The sequence below is a fragment of the Mytilus galloprovincialis genome, chromosome 6 (genome assembly GCF_965363235.1).
Source record: "Mytilus galloprovincialis chromosome 6, xbMytGall1.hap1.1, whole genome shotgun sequence".
In the NCBI taxonomy this organism is placed as follows: Eukaryota; Metazoa; Mollusca; class Bivalvia; order Mytilida; family Mytilidae; genus Mytilus; species Mytilus galloprovincialis.
Window position 1 is genome coordinate 15,306,813 of NC_134843.1, and position 14,670 is coordinate 15,321,482.

General features: G+C 31.6%; 1 protein-coding gene across 2 annotated transcripts in view; it reads right to left on the reverse strand.

Annotated features, from left to right (window-relative positions):
* Nucleotides 1-14,670, reverse strand: part of LOC143079037 (interference hedgehog-like) — a 94,393-nt gene that overhangs the window by 63,776 nt on the left and 15,947 nt on the right. For both annotated transcript variants that reach the window (XM_076254168.1, XM_076254163.1), the window contains exon 2: nt 4,248-4,283. The gene's annotated coding sequence lies outside the window, so the exon portion shown is untranslated. The remainder of the gene's footprint in view (nt 1-4,247; nt 4,284-14,670) is intronic.

A 14,670-nucleotide genomic window follows, 5' to 3' on the forward strand; every position in this document is an offset into this window, starting at 1 on the left:
TCAAATTTCTGACTTTGGACTCCTGAGTATATAACTTTTGGACAGCTTACTTTCTCTATTGAACAATATTCTGGTTTTCAGTAAAGGAGGAGCAACTAAAATAAGTAAAATAAAGCTTTCAATCGAGGAATTTTGGGGAAAAAATTGAAGATGTTATGCTTTCTATACACAACAATTATTTCCCTTCAAATTGAAACAATAGATTTTCTTCTTTTAGTTGCTAAAAGGACTAAAACCAGAAGTCCCAACCCAGATTAAGTAACCTATGGAAAAAATATATATTCTGGGATTAAATGTTGGTAATGTCCTAAACTACAATTCCGAAAACCTCTTCTTTCATATGAACACGTACTGTTTAAATCGTCTAAACTGTTCTTTTTAATTTGTATACAAACATTATTTCCCAAATCCAAAGAAATGGTCTATTGTGGATTTCTCATTATTTGTTGGATACCAACTTTTCGTGGGTTTCGTGGGTACAGGTGAACAACGCAATCAAATATCCATGAATATGCAAGTTTTTAGTAATCCACGAAAGTTGATAGCCACCAAAATAAGTGAATCCACAGTATACTATTATATCCATTCATCTTACTAAAATCACTAGAACTATATCTATTATCACATAAACTACAATTGTTTGTTGATTAGCTTTGTGACCCTGTACATGACAGTTAGATGAAGTACCCATGAGATATCCAGCATTCCTCACTGACATAGCCATGAATCAGTTACACACACAATTTCTTCAAATCTTTCATCAAATTCACAATAATTGTAAATTTTGATGGATATAGGATTTTGTTGCTTTGATGAAAATTATCAGTTTGAACTTGCAAATAACTTACTGACACAGTTTTGGACCATCTCAATGATAAAATTAGATTAAAGTCATCCTTAGAATGCCATCAAAGAGACTGGTGTGCTTAATTCTAATATTTTTAATGGAAACTGATGAATTTTTCACGATAGATTTTTTTTTAATGAAAGATTTTAGTTTTCAAAGAAAAAGATGGAACAGAAGCATAAAACTAGAGGTTCTAAAGAGCCTGTGTCGCTCACCTTGGTCTATGTGAATATTAAATAAAGGACACAGATGGATTCAAGACAAAATTGTGGTTTGGTGATGGTGATGTGTTTGTAGATCTTACTTTACTGAACATTCTTGCTGCTTACAATTATCTCTATCTATAATGAACTTGGCCCAGTAGTTACAGTGGAAAATGTTAGTAAAATTTTACAAATTTTGTGAAAATTGTTAAAAAATGACTATATAAAGGGCAATAACTCCTTAGGGGTCAATTGACCATTTTGGTCATGTTGACTTCTTTTTAGGTCTTACTTTTCTGTACATTATTGCTGTTTACAATTTATCTCTATCTATAATAATATTCAAGATAATAACCAAAAGCAGCAAAATGTCCTTAAAATTACCAATTCAGGGGCAGCAACCCAACAAAGGGTTGTCCGATTGGTCTGTAAATTTCAGGGCAGATAGATTTTCACCTGATTAACAATTTTACACCATGTCAGATTTGCTCTAAATGCTCTGGTTTTTGAGTTGTAACCCAAAAACTGCATTTTACCCCTATGTTCTATTTTTAGCCGTGGCCGCCATCTTGGTTGGTAGGCCGAGTAACCGGACACATTTTTTAAACTAGATACCCCAAAGATAATTGTGGCCAAGTTTGGATTAATTAGGCCATTTAGTTTCAGAGAAGAAGATTTTGGTAAAAGATTACTAAGATTTACGAAACGTTGTTAAAAACTGACTATAAAGGGCAATAACTCCTAAAAGGGTCAACTGACCATTTCGGTCATGTTGACTTATTTGTAAATCTTACTTTGCTGAACATTATTGCTGTTAACAGTTTATCTCTATCTATAATAATGTTCAAGACAATAACCAAAAACAGCAAAATTTCCTTAAAATTACCAATTCAGGGGCAGCAACCCAACAACAGGTTGTCCGATTCATCTGAATTTTACCCCTGTGTTCTATTTTTAGACGTGGCCTGCTGTGGGCCAGGTGAGCTATAAACACTTGACCTTTACCTTAGTTCAAACTGTTTGCTCATTTTGTCTGAAATCATCAGTGACCAATTACATTGCTAAAAAAAAGCATTTGACCTTCAACTGATTTCAAAAAGTCTGCTCATTTTGTCCAAAATCAAGTTGTTGCAACAAAGATGAATCTGGGAGAATTTTCTGACAGTTTTCATTATTTATAATGTATCTAGACACAGTAGGGAGTATACTAGGATTTCTAACCTTACATCATAAACAGGAATAATTTCACAGAACATTGAAAACACATCAACTTTCTGTCATATGATATTTTTTAAAACTTATTAATGATTTTTCAATATTATCCTCTTGCATGGAAACTTTTATGAGAAAACTCAAAGGGACACCATCAGCCACAGCAGTAATTGTGGACTGAGCAAGGTTTATTTTATATGTTTAGCAAACTATCTCTATAGATATAGTTCATAACAATTACTTTACTTATTATGACAGAGAGCTCATTCATGACAGTGCTCAATACCAATATATAAATAAATAAATACCAAATCCTACTTTTATGTCTGCCAATTTTATACTTTAACAGAAGCAAATTTTGCATGTTACAATATAACGATAAGTGATGATAATTCATGTTTTCATGAGAATGTTGCCAAAGAATAGCTTAGATATATCCTTCTCCCATATAAATAATAGTAATTTCCAAGAATACCTTTAAACTGACTTTAAAGGAACAGAAACCAATAAATAAGTTGAACAAACGTTCAGGACCTAAAACCAATGTCATGGGATTCTAATGTAACAGAACTACACCCTTTCCCATCACTTTATGGGGGCTTGCAAAAGGTTAAAAGTCTCAAAAAGAATTACAATAACAATACATTTATTAAATTTGATGTAAGTGATTAACCAGGTGTGAGCGAACATTAGTACAAATTCTCCAGGTACTTCTCAGCATAAAACTATTAAGTAACAGTGGAAAACTAGGAGCTATAGGTTTTATGTAATAAACTTCAATTGATAAAATTACCACCTGTCCCTCATAATTTATGTTTCCACGGTAACAAAAATACATTAAGAATTTATCTTTATAAATGTTGTTTCCTTAGAAAAAAACTTCCAACATCTTTTACTTTTTCAATCAACTTTCAACATCTTTAGAAAATATGACTAGCCATTTGCGAAATGGACCATTCTATTACAGAGATGAAATTCTGAATGAACACCACATAAAGTCAGGGGAGATAACTCCTACTGAAAAGGGTCATTACAGAAAAAAAAAAAAAAAAAAAAAAAAAAAAAAAAAATTGTTTTTTAGGAAAATGTGTTTCCATTCCCATTCACTTCCTGACAAAAGAAGACAACTTATTTTAAGTTGATATAAGACTTTTTCCCTAGCCACTTTAAAATAGTTTTCATTGTTATTAACTACTTTCCACATCAGAAAACATTTTTATTGTAAGCACTTGCGACACATTTATAAAAATGTAAAGAATCTGCATGACAACTGACATACATATATGAAGTACATGATTTTAACATAATGTCATATCACCATGTTTTCTTGTCTTATTTGGAGTGTTAGTATAAAATCAAAGAAGTTTTTATGTTTACTCCAGGAAACTGTTGATGTCAAACCAGTACAAACACGACAGCTCAGTCCGTAACTAATGTCCTTACTGAACAAACATCTCTGGTCACTTGTTTTACATTTTTCTGAGACAATTTTCCCATAGTTTTATCGCAAAAATGTCTGTAAATTTTCTTTTTACTACACAGTGTGCTTGCTTCAAGTTTTACGTAAAAATAAAAATTGTTTCACCTTAAACTGCATTATCTGAATTTTTAACAAAGACTTAAAACATGAGGTTTCTTGTGTGCATAATTTTATTCAAAAAAAAGGACACATCTTCTTCTACTTAATCGTTTTTCCATAGATGTTATAAGGGACTGTCAATTTGTAGAATATTCACTAGATGTCCAAAGTACCGAGATTTTAACCAAAATGTTTCCTTTCATTTTTTGCAATATGAATAAGATATGAATGTCGAATTTACTTCACATAATTCTAGATGCTAGGTTACCTGTGTTTTAAGCCTTAATTTTATGTTTTGTGATGTTATAAGATTTTTGTTGGATGGCAATATTTGTTGAATTAAAAGTGACAATTAATTTTCATGTGATTAGAAAGCTATATACATTTTAATTGTTTGTTTACTTACTATCTGAAATCAGAACTCTTCACTATCAACTCAAACCTGAAAAAGAAGAAGAAAATACTTAGCATTTTACACAAAATGTATTACTGCAATAACAACTAATTATGTGTGACTAATTCAAGAAAGCAACACTTCCAATAGGAGCTTACAATGCCTTATACTAGACAAATTGAGCACCATGGATAGTGTGTGTTGTGTTACATGCTAGATAACAAATTTTTGTTCTAGTTGAATTTAAATGGATTCATGCTAAACAGATAATGGTTTATGGTGAGCTTTATCCCAAAAATATTATCTACCATTTTTTTTTTACTACAAATCATCATTTAATGGGCTTCATTCAAAAAGACATTTTAACTTAGAAATTATTATTTTTCTGTCGAACTCTTGCAACAGACAGGAAGTTCTAATCAGACATCAGTTAGAATTTGGAGGTTGGGATTATTTATTTGCCCAATTCTGCTAAATTTAGCAGGCCTTGCACTTAATAGCCTTACTGAAAGCATGCTTTCTAAATCAAAAACACAAGGACTTCTAACATATGAGGCTCTGTCATATCCCTGCTTACATAGGTATAGGATAGCTAAATATGATTCATTGACTAATACAAAAAATATTTGGTATATTTGCTAATGAGACAACTCTCCATAAAAGGCCAAATGATACAAAAATTAACAACTATAGGTCATTATACGACCATCAACAATTAGCAAAGTCCATACCACATAGTCAGCTATAACAGGCCCCAAAATGACAAATGTAAAACAATTTTAAAGTTACGTCCCCTTAATACAAAAGTTATACTTCCCCCTAAAGTGGTATTAATACAGTTCAAACTATCCATTATGTAATATTTCCAAATAAATAAATCACAACTATAAAAATATCAAAGAAAAATGTGTACTCCCTCCTCCTGGTTCTAAATTTATACATCGAGTTCACTCTGGCAGAAAAAGGATTTTCTTCTTCAATTGAGTTAGCAAATTTAAAGGTAATTTTGCACCCAAGTGACTCTTGCTGAGACAAATATGGACAAAGTATATTTTAGAATTGATTTTGGTGATCGGTTCATTTATTTCTGTATCTCAAGCTGGTGCAACAGGTCATGACAAACAGTTGGAAGTTATTTTAACGCCAATGAATACACAAGATTTAAAAAAAGGTGTATGAAGCTTGGTAAAATGATTGATGTATGCATAAAGTGTTGTACTGACAGGTGAAGAAAGTTAGGTAATGTTGACAATATCATACAAACTTTTGTTCTGTGTGGACGTCTAACACAATGATTTGGGACATTCATCTATGGCAAGATGAATAAAGTCAAGTGTACTCAGAACATTTACCGTCATATAATTGCTTTTTAAAAGGAAAATAAAGGCAAAATAAAGGCGATAGATATTGACAAATTTTCTATTTGCTTCACGACAAGGTAAAGATATTAATGGCTAGTAAATCCTTTTTCCAAGGAACTCAACACCTGGAATAAAAGATTTTATTGATTCAATAGTTTGTATATTGTAAGGATAGGGATGCAAATGAATCTCGGACCTAGAACTGTACTTGGCTATCCAGTTTAATTCTCCATCCATCATTTTTAACAGCTTTTCTAAACCAATTTCAAATCACAAAATAGCTCATATAAATTATCAATGGAAGTTTTGTGAAAGAAGTATTTTATACGTCACCCTTTTGTGAATATTCTTTTTTTAAACTATGCATTTATATGGTCAATTTCTTCAAAATTGGTTTTTATGAAAGAAATAGATTGATGGCTCTCAAATTTTAGGTGAGAAATTTAAACACTAAATATCAAACAGAAGCAACTTAAATTTACAAATAAATTGTCTAGCTACCATGAAAAACTCACTTGTGAACATTAAACAAAAATTAATATGGTCATTTGAACCATAAAAGCAGATGGCCATATGTTAATCAATTTCAATGTTAATATTTCAAAAATACATTTAATCAGCGAGAAAAGAATAAAGCTGAAAAATAAGACCTAATAAATTTGTAAAATACAATTCTTTGATCTCAATACAGAGGAAATATCCACTCTACTACCCATATTATTAAAGCAATGATTTAATATTACCCTGTTTTAAATAATTAAAGAATATCTTGTATTACTAATCTTTCGTTAAAAAAAACAAATTAAGCAGAGTATATGTATAGAGTATTAACCCCCTAAATATAACACCTTTCTGAATATGCAATTTAAAGCAATCTTATAAAGACAATCTGAAAGATTTGTAAAGATTTCCATTCAAACTTAGACACCGTGGGTTATTTAGCATGACTAATTACTTTGAAAACACACCCGTCTCTTTCAAACTGATACATTTTTTCGTAAAGACCCATTGTATGTGGTCGGGATAGAATTTCAGTCATCATAAAAAACGTCACTTCAATTTTACTAAGCGTCTTCGAATTTGAAAAAAAATATCTAAACTAGTCCATAGAAATCCTCTATGCATATCGTGCTAAACTATTTCAAGTCGGGTGTCGATATGGCAATAAAAACAGACTAAATGCTCATTTATGGACTCGGAATGTAATTGAGACGCCGGGTTACACAATGGTTTATAGATCTTCAAACTGATATAACATTGTTAACAATCTGGTATCAATACCAGACCGGTAACCATGACAAACAACTTAGGCCACAAAATACAACCACAAAGGAAATTTGTCAAATTTACCGGTCAGCAGAAAATAAAAGTAAAAGATCAAGTAAACATTTTTTTTTCTGTGTCACCTTTAGATAGATGTGTTAACAAAAGGAGTTTTTCACAAACATTCTTCGTAAAAATGATCAAAATACTTTTATTGAGTACTACACTATAAATCTACATTGTAATATAGCTATAGAGACAGCTAGAACAAACAGCATGGATATCTGACTTGAAACTTACAACATAAGGGGAATTTGTCATATCTTAAACCATGTGTCATAACTACTGGTGTTTCTAAAACATTTTCAGAATGACAAATTATTGTTGGAGTCGTCTTCGTCTAATGATACAATAATTTAACAGTTTTAAATTACAAATAATATTTGCAGTAATTCCTCTCCTTCAAGGTTGTATTACTATAAAATATATAATTGCAGTTTTAAAGATTGCATATAATTATATTTTTGTCAATAGATAATTTAATATTTTGTGTATTATTTCAATTTTGTGACACAACATAGTTTGTAATAGAAATCTGGTGAAATTTAGACAGCCTGAACTTTAAATCCTATTAAAGTGATTTTGTGAATAATTTGAAGATTCTATCCCTGGTATTTTAATGACCAATCAAAAGGCCATCATTTTTTCCTTATTGTAGTTCAAGGTGAAATGCTGACATAACATAATTTAGGATGGTAAATTAAATAGTGTTTTTTTTAAAACATTAACCTCCCCTAAAAAAGACACACAAACAAAACTAATAAGTATTAGATGTGGTATGGTTGCCAATGAGACAACTACCCACCATTGACCAAATCATGCTGATGTAATTAAACAACAAGTCTTAGATGTGGTATGGTTGCCAATGAGACAACTACCCACCATGGACCAAATGATTCAGATTTAGCAACTAAAGTATGGTGCAATTCATCAAAATGTAAAATAATGATGCCCCTGTTTAAACATCCTGGCCTGTAAATTGAAAGGGTTATAACTTATATAAGTACTGGAGGTAAGGTCAGAGAACAAATTTAGAATTAACACTGGTCAGAGATCAAGTTAACAGTTAACATAGGTCAGAGATCAAGTTTAGAGTTAAAGAACACAGTTTAGAGATCAAGTTAACAGTTAACACAGGTCAGAGATCAAGTTTAGAGTTAACACAGGTCAGAGATCAAGTTAAGAGTAACACAGATCAGAGATCAAGTTTAGAGTTAGTAGAGGTCAGAGATCAAGTTTAGAGTTAATACAGGTCAAAAGTCAAGTTTAGAGTGAACACAAGTCAAAAATCAAGCTTAGAGTTAACACAGGTCAAAGATCAAGCTTAGTGTTAACACAAGTCAAAAAAGATCAAGAGAAGAGTAACACAGGTCAGAGTTTACTTTTATGGTTTCTCAACAGGTACCCTTACTTTGCCATGTTTAGATCCCATTTTAATGTTTCCCTGCTCTTGATTTTTTTGCCTGGACTTGTAAACCTTGTATGACAGGAGATTTATATAAAACAAATCTTACAGCTGGGCAATATTAAATATGGTAAAGGTAATATTCTGTCAGCTGGATAAAACTATTCATAAGGGGGTTACAATAATGTTTATCTTTCCACTCTGGCTATATTTTAACATACTTATAATTTTACAAGCTGATATCTATCAATGTTTACATAAATTAAATGTTATATTAAATTTTCTAAGTACTCATTCACACAATGTTTATTATGTAAATGTTTACAAAAATCATAATGAAGTATATAATTTCAAGATAAAATATTATCAAGATCCCCACTTCTGTTTTAATCGTTTAATGATATCGATAAACATTTAAAACATATTTAAACACACAAGAAAATACCAATGATATTTGTAACCTTTCACAAGTACAAAAATATTTTGAATGGCAATATTTGAACCAATGACCCCCTACTAGTACAGAAAATAGGTCTTTTTATGTCTACATACTATGGACAAATTGGACATGGGATTTCTGACAGACTTGCTACATTCTCTTTAAACAACAACCGAATGGCTTTGTCCCCTATTTCTAAAGACGAACATATTCATTTTTATATATTCATTCTTTTCTTTGTCCTTTCGCTGTTTGATATGGTATTGATAAAATACATCCTTTAACAAAGCAATAATTAAATTCTGTTTTTTAAACATCAAATCATAAAATTTAATACAAATTTGATAAATACCCTAGAAAAAAAGTTCTTCAGTAGAGTATTTGAAAATTAAAGACTGTGTGAAATTTGACAAATTTGTACTGGGTTGTTCGGTGCACTGCTGTTTGTTGTATCCAATCAACTGGAATTAACATTCACAAAACCTGGAGTAATCATGCTTATGATACGGAAAAATGTCTCCGTCAATGGGGAAAACATTCATTTTAAATGCTTGTTTGATTCTAGAATATTTATACTATGTTTAACTTTTAGCAGATCACTATAGCGTGCATCCATTCTTTTCTTAAGTTAACAGCAGTTATCATACAACTATAATCCAAACTTGCATTTTTTTGTGACTGTATTTTAAGCTTTTATGTCATTTAGAAATGTAGCTTATATTACGAGAAAAATTTAATGTGCATTGAATTTTTGTACCCAAAACAGCCAGTACTTAGATTAGAAAGACTGCAAATAATGATCCTACAAAAAGCCACTGCAATGAAAACAATATCTACCGTGTTACGTAACTACGTCAATCAAACACCAGTTAATAACACATGTCATCAACATGGTATAACCTTGTTCATACATTCCCAGATACAACGCGGACATGCAACATTTGTGCCATGCATATTAATATATAACAATATTCAAACAGAGCTTCGTCTGGGATCTACGGATCATTTCCAATTTCCATCTAATTTTGATATGTTTCATCTTGATATGTAAAGGATGGGATCAGGTGCCAAAAAATCAACTTGATAAGTACGGGAAAAATAAATATTTATGATATTATCGAATAATGCAAAAAATGTGTTACAAATGCTTCTTGTTGCAAATTGCTTTATTTATTATAGATACGGTAAACTTGAATCTTCTGTTACTGACATAACTAAAGTTCCCAACTACATTCATTTGATGTGATGTTTTTACAAAGCCTTGTACCTTGTCATTATATAACGATCGGTCTTTGTTGTGTTTTTGAAGAAACTGTATCCTAGCACTAATGTTCACTTAAGCAGCGTGTTTCCATACAGAACATGACTATTTAACTATAAGTACTTGCTGGGTTTTTTTGGCAACTTTAGCAGCATGCTTCCATACAAAACATGACTATTTAACTAAGCACTTGCTAGTTTGTATTATTTTGGATCCGACTGATGTTGAGTTACATTTAGTTCGAACAAATTGACAGAAACGCTGTCTGATTGAAAATGTCATGTGATTCAATTATTGCTAATTTCCTTATTTTCTTTGTGAACTGTAAACATATTTAGGTAATGATGGTAACGATTCACAAATGAAATTCAGATAAATTCCGAAATAAATGTGTCTAATGAAGCTAATTTACTGATTGTCTTGGTTCATGCAAATTTTGCACCATGATTTTTTCATTTCAAAATAGAAATGTTTCAAGCATTCAGACAGTGACGAAACATGGTTTTAAACTAGTTGGACTTTACTTGCCAGATTTCTTAATATGATAAAGCACTTGATAGCAAATAAGTTCTAACTAGAGGCTCTCAAGAGCCTGTGTCGCTCACCTTGGTCTATGTGCATATTAAACAATGGACACAGATAAATTCATGACAAAATTGTGTTTTGGTGATCATGATGTGTTTGTAGATCTTACTTTACTGGACATTCTTCTTGCTACAGTTATCTCTATCTATAATGAACTTGGCCAAGTAATTACAGAGGAAAATATATTCTACAAATTTACAAAAATTTACAAAAATTTATGAAAATTGTTAAAAAATGACTATAAAGGGCAATAACTCCTTAAGGGGTAACTTGACAATTTTGGTCATGTTGACTTATTTGTAGATCTTACTTTGCTGAACATTATTGCTGTTTACAGTTTATCTCTATCTATTATAATATTCAAGATGATAACCAAAAACTACAAAATTTACTTAAAATTACTAATTCTGGGGCAGCAACCCAACAACAGGGTGTCTGTTTTGTCTGAAAATTTCAGGGCAGATAGATCTTGACCTGATCTTGTCAGATTTGCTCTAAATACTTTGGTTTCAGAGATATAAGCCAAAATCTACATTTTACCCCTATGTTCTATTTTTAGCCATGGTGGCCATTTTGGTTGGTTGGCAGGGTCACGCCACATATTTTTTAAACTAGATACCCCAATGATGATTTTGGCCAAGTTTGTATTAATTTGGCCCAGTAGTTTCAGAGAAGAAGATTTTTGTAAAAGATAACTAAGATTTACGAAAAATGGTTAAAAATTGACTATAAAGGGCAATAACATCTAAAGGGGTCAACTGACCATTTCCGTCATGTTGACCTTTTTGTAAATCTTACTTTGCTGAACACTATTGCTGTTTACAGTTTATCTCTATCTATAATAATATTCAAGATAATAACCAAAAACAGTAAAATTTCCTTAAAATTGTCAATTTAGGGGCAGCAACCCAACAACAGGTTGTCGGATTCATCTGAAAATTTCAGAGCAGATAGATCTTGACCTGATAAACAATTTTACTCAGTCAGATTTGCTCTAAATGCTTTGGTTTTTGAGTTATAAACCAAAAACTGCATTTTACCCCTATGTTCTATTTTTAGCCATGGCGGCCATCTTGGTTGGTTGGCCAGGTCACCGGACACATATTTTAAACTAAATACCCCAATGATGATTGTGGCCAAGTTTGGTTTGATTTTGCCCAGTAGTTTCAGAGGAGAAGATTTTTGTAAAAGTTAACAACGACAGACGCCGGACGACGACGCCGGACGCCAAGTGATGAGAAAAGCTCACTTGGCCATTTAGGCCAGGTGAGCTAAAAAAGGGGCAAAGATACCTTAAAATTTAAAAAATGCTATATAAAACAAAAATAGAGTATGAGGTGAAAATTAATAGAAGACCAGACCTGTAGTTATGACACAGATTCCCCCTCCCCCCCCTCAACACAAATATTATACATTGTTTCAAAAGTTTTTAATTCAGCACTTGTTAAAGTAATTTTTATTTAATATTTTCATAACATTTTAATTCTTATACTCTCTTCTTTTGGTTAAAAGTTTCCAATTCAGCCTTTTATTCTTATTTATATTTTCAAATATTTTCAAAACTTCTTAATTCTTATGTACTCTCTTCTTTGGGTTAAAAATCAAAGATAAGCACAAGATGTTAAATTAAAAGCATATGACCTGCTTCTGATTCAACATCTGTTACCACTGCACGATTATTAGATTTGTATTCCAAATTTTGTGATTCCTTTTCCCTTTTTTTTTTAAAATCCTTTATCAAAATATAATTTTCTTTCTGTTAGTGTACGGATTATGACTTCAATGCCTATAAACTTTATAAAAATCCAATTAAAGATATCATAAAAATCTTAGTTACTTCCTTTATAATCAACCAAGCATTAAATAACATTTGTGAAACAGACTATAGCTCAATTTTAATAAAAAACACATAAATGTCAGTAAATATCTTATAAAAGTGTAACACAACTCATAATCTGACAGAGAAGCCGAGCTATGAAAATAACATATGAAATCTTATATATCTGATCAACGTAGATTAAATAGTTACTCTCTTACAAACAATCCATTATGTAATTGCCAGTAATGTACAATTCTGATCATTTCTGTAATTCACATCCTGACATGCCATAGTCTTTACTGAAATTTCATTAATTCATCCCCTCAGGAATTTAGGTATATTTGGGAGATTGGGAAGAGAGGTGGACTTTTTTTTTTAAACAAACAATTTTTTTTTCTTTCTTAAACTTAAATTTACTAGATTTTTTATTGTCAAAGGTACTTGTGTTGAGTTATATCATAGGAATTTATAATATTCTGTACAATTTCTCTATACCAATCCATCAACATATTTTTTTAAATCTTATTAAGTACTGTTTGATATGCATTTTTTCTTTATGGCAGTTAAGGTGGCTCGGCCCTTTACCAATGCGCATATTTTAACGCATGTTTCTTACGACGAGTGCCTTGGAAACGGTCGCTTTAAGGGGTCTTCTCAAAAATAGCTTTGACGACCTTGGAACGCGAGCGTGTATGAAAGCACCCTTGACGATGTAAACAAGAGACGCTAAACGTTCTTCAAAACAGGAAATACGAACGGTCAGAAATTCACAGTGCTTTCTTCATTTTTCGCATAAAAGTTTAAAAGGAGAAAAATATACATGATTTAAGCATAACATTAAAAAAAAAGAATATATAAATACTGACAAAGTCACATGTATGACGTCGACGGTATTTGGTGCCGCTTCGCTCCCAAAACGCATTCTCATCTTACACGGTCGCCTCTTGGGTCCGTTCGTACCATATTTTGAATTCACTTAAATACCAGTTGAATTAAATGATGTCGTGGATATTTATTTTTGAAAATGTTTTGCCAATGACGCAATGATTAACTGTAAACAAATGATAGCGATGTAAACAACTTCATGTCATCGTACAGCTTTCAAAAACAGGTAAACTTGTGACCCGTATCAGAGACATATATGTGTATATATGTCTCTGCCCGTATAGTATGGTTTAAAACATCGGGGCGGGTTTGTTATCATGATATAATCCGTTTGGCGTTTTATAACAGTTTGTTTCTGTCATAAATATATTTAAAACTTGAAATATCTTTATTTCCAAGTATTTTTAGGAGTTTATTCCCGAGTATGCGATATATTTTTCCACTGCAAAATTTTGATAATTATAGTTATACCAAAACAAATTTGAACATGTCAATTTTCTAACAAACTTAATACTTAACATTTTCATTTAAAGATATGTTTACCTGCACGAAAATCATCTGATAATTTTTCTCGTATCACAATTCCATGATTTCCGGAACACTAGACTTAGTCCTATAATCTAAGACATCGGGACCAATGTTTTCTATTTTTATGATACTTTTCTATTACTTATTTTGTGAATTGTTATTTTGTTGATTTGCAATTTTCTGTTGTATCTATCAATATGTCAACCGAGTTCATATTAAAAAAAAAGAAATATCAGCATTAAAACTAAAATAATTGAATCAGAGCACTGAATGTTATTAAAATAGACTAATGGATCCAGCAACGATCAATCGGGCGGATCCAGCCATTTTAAAAGGGGGTTCCCAACCCAGGACAAAAAGGGGGTGTTCCAACTATATTTCCCCATTCAAAGGCATTGATCGTCCAAAAAAGGGGGGAACCCGGAACCCTCCCCCTGGATCCATCACTGTCAAAAGTAACCGGGACTGGCCTAGTATTCCGACCTTATATATCGGTCTATGATATAATTCCTAAATACTGCATGCTTTGCGGAGAACCGCAAAATTTTTGGTTTCACCATGTTGGGATTTTGCTAGGACATACACCCGCATCGTGCCGGGCAGTCTCAAACACTACTAAAGACTTTATATATAAAAAAAATCTATACTACTACTAGGTTCAGGAAAAGTTTGGATTGTAATTTAAAAGCTACTCCCTGAAGAACGCTATATTAGCCGGTGATGTTGGCAAACTTTAACTTTAATCTTAATTTTTGAAATGCTTTTTTAAAAGGTAAGCTAATAAGGAAAGTTCTTGATTAAAACAAATGATCACAAATATAGTTGAGTG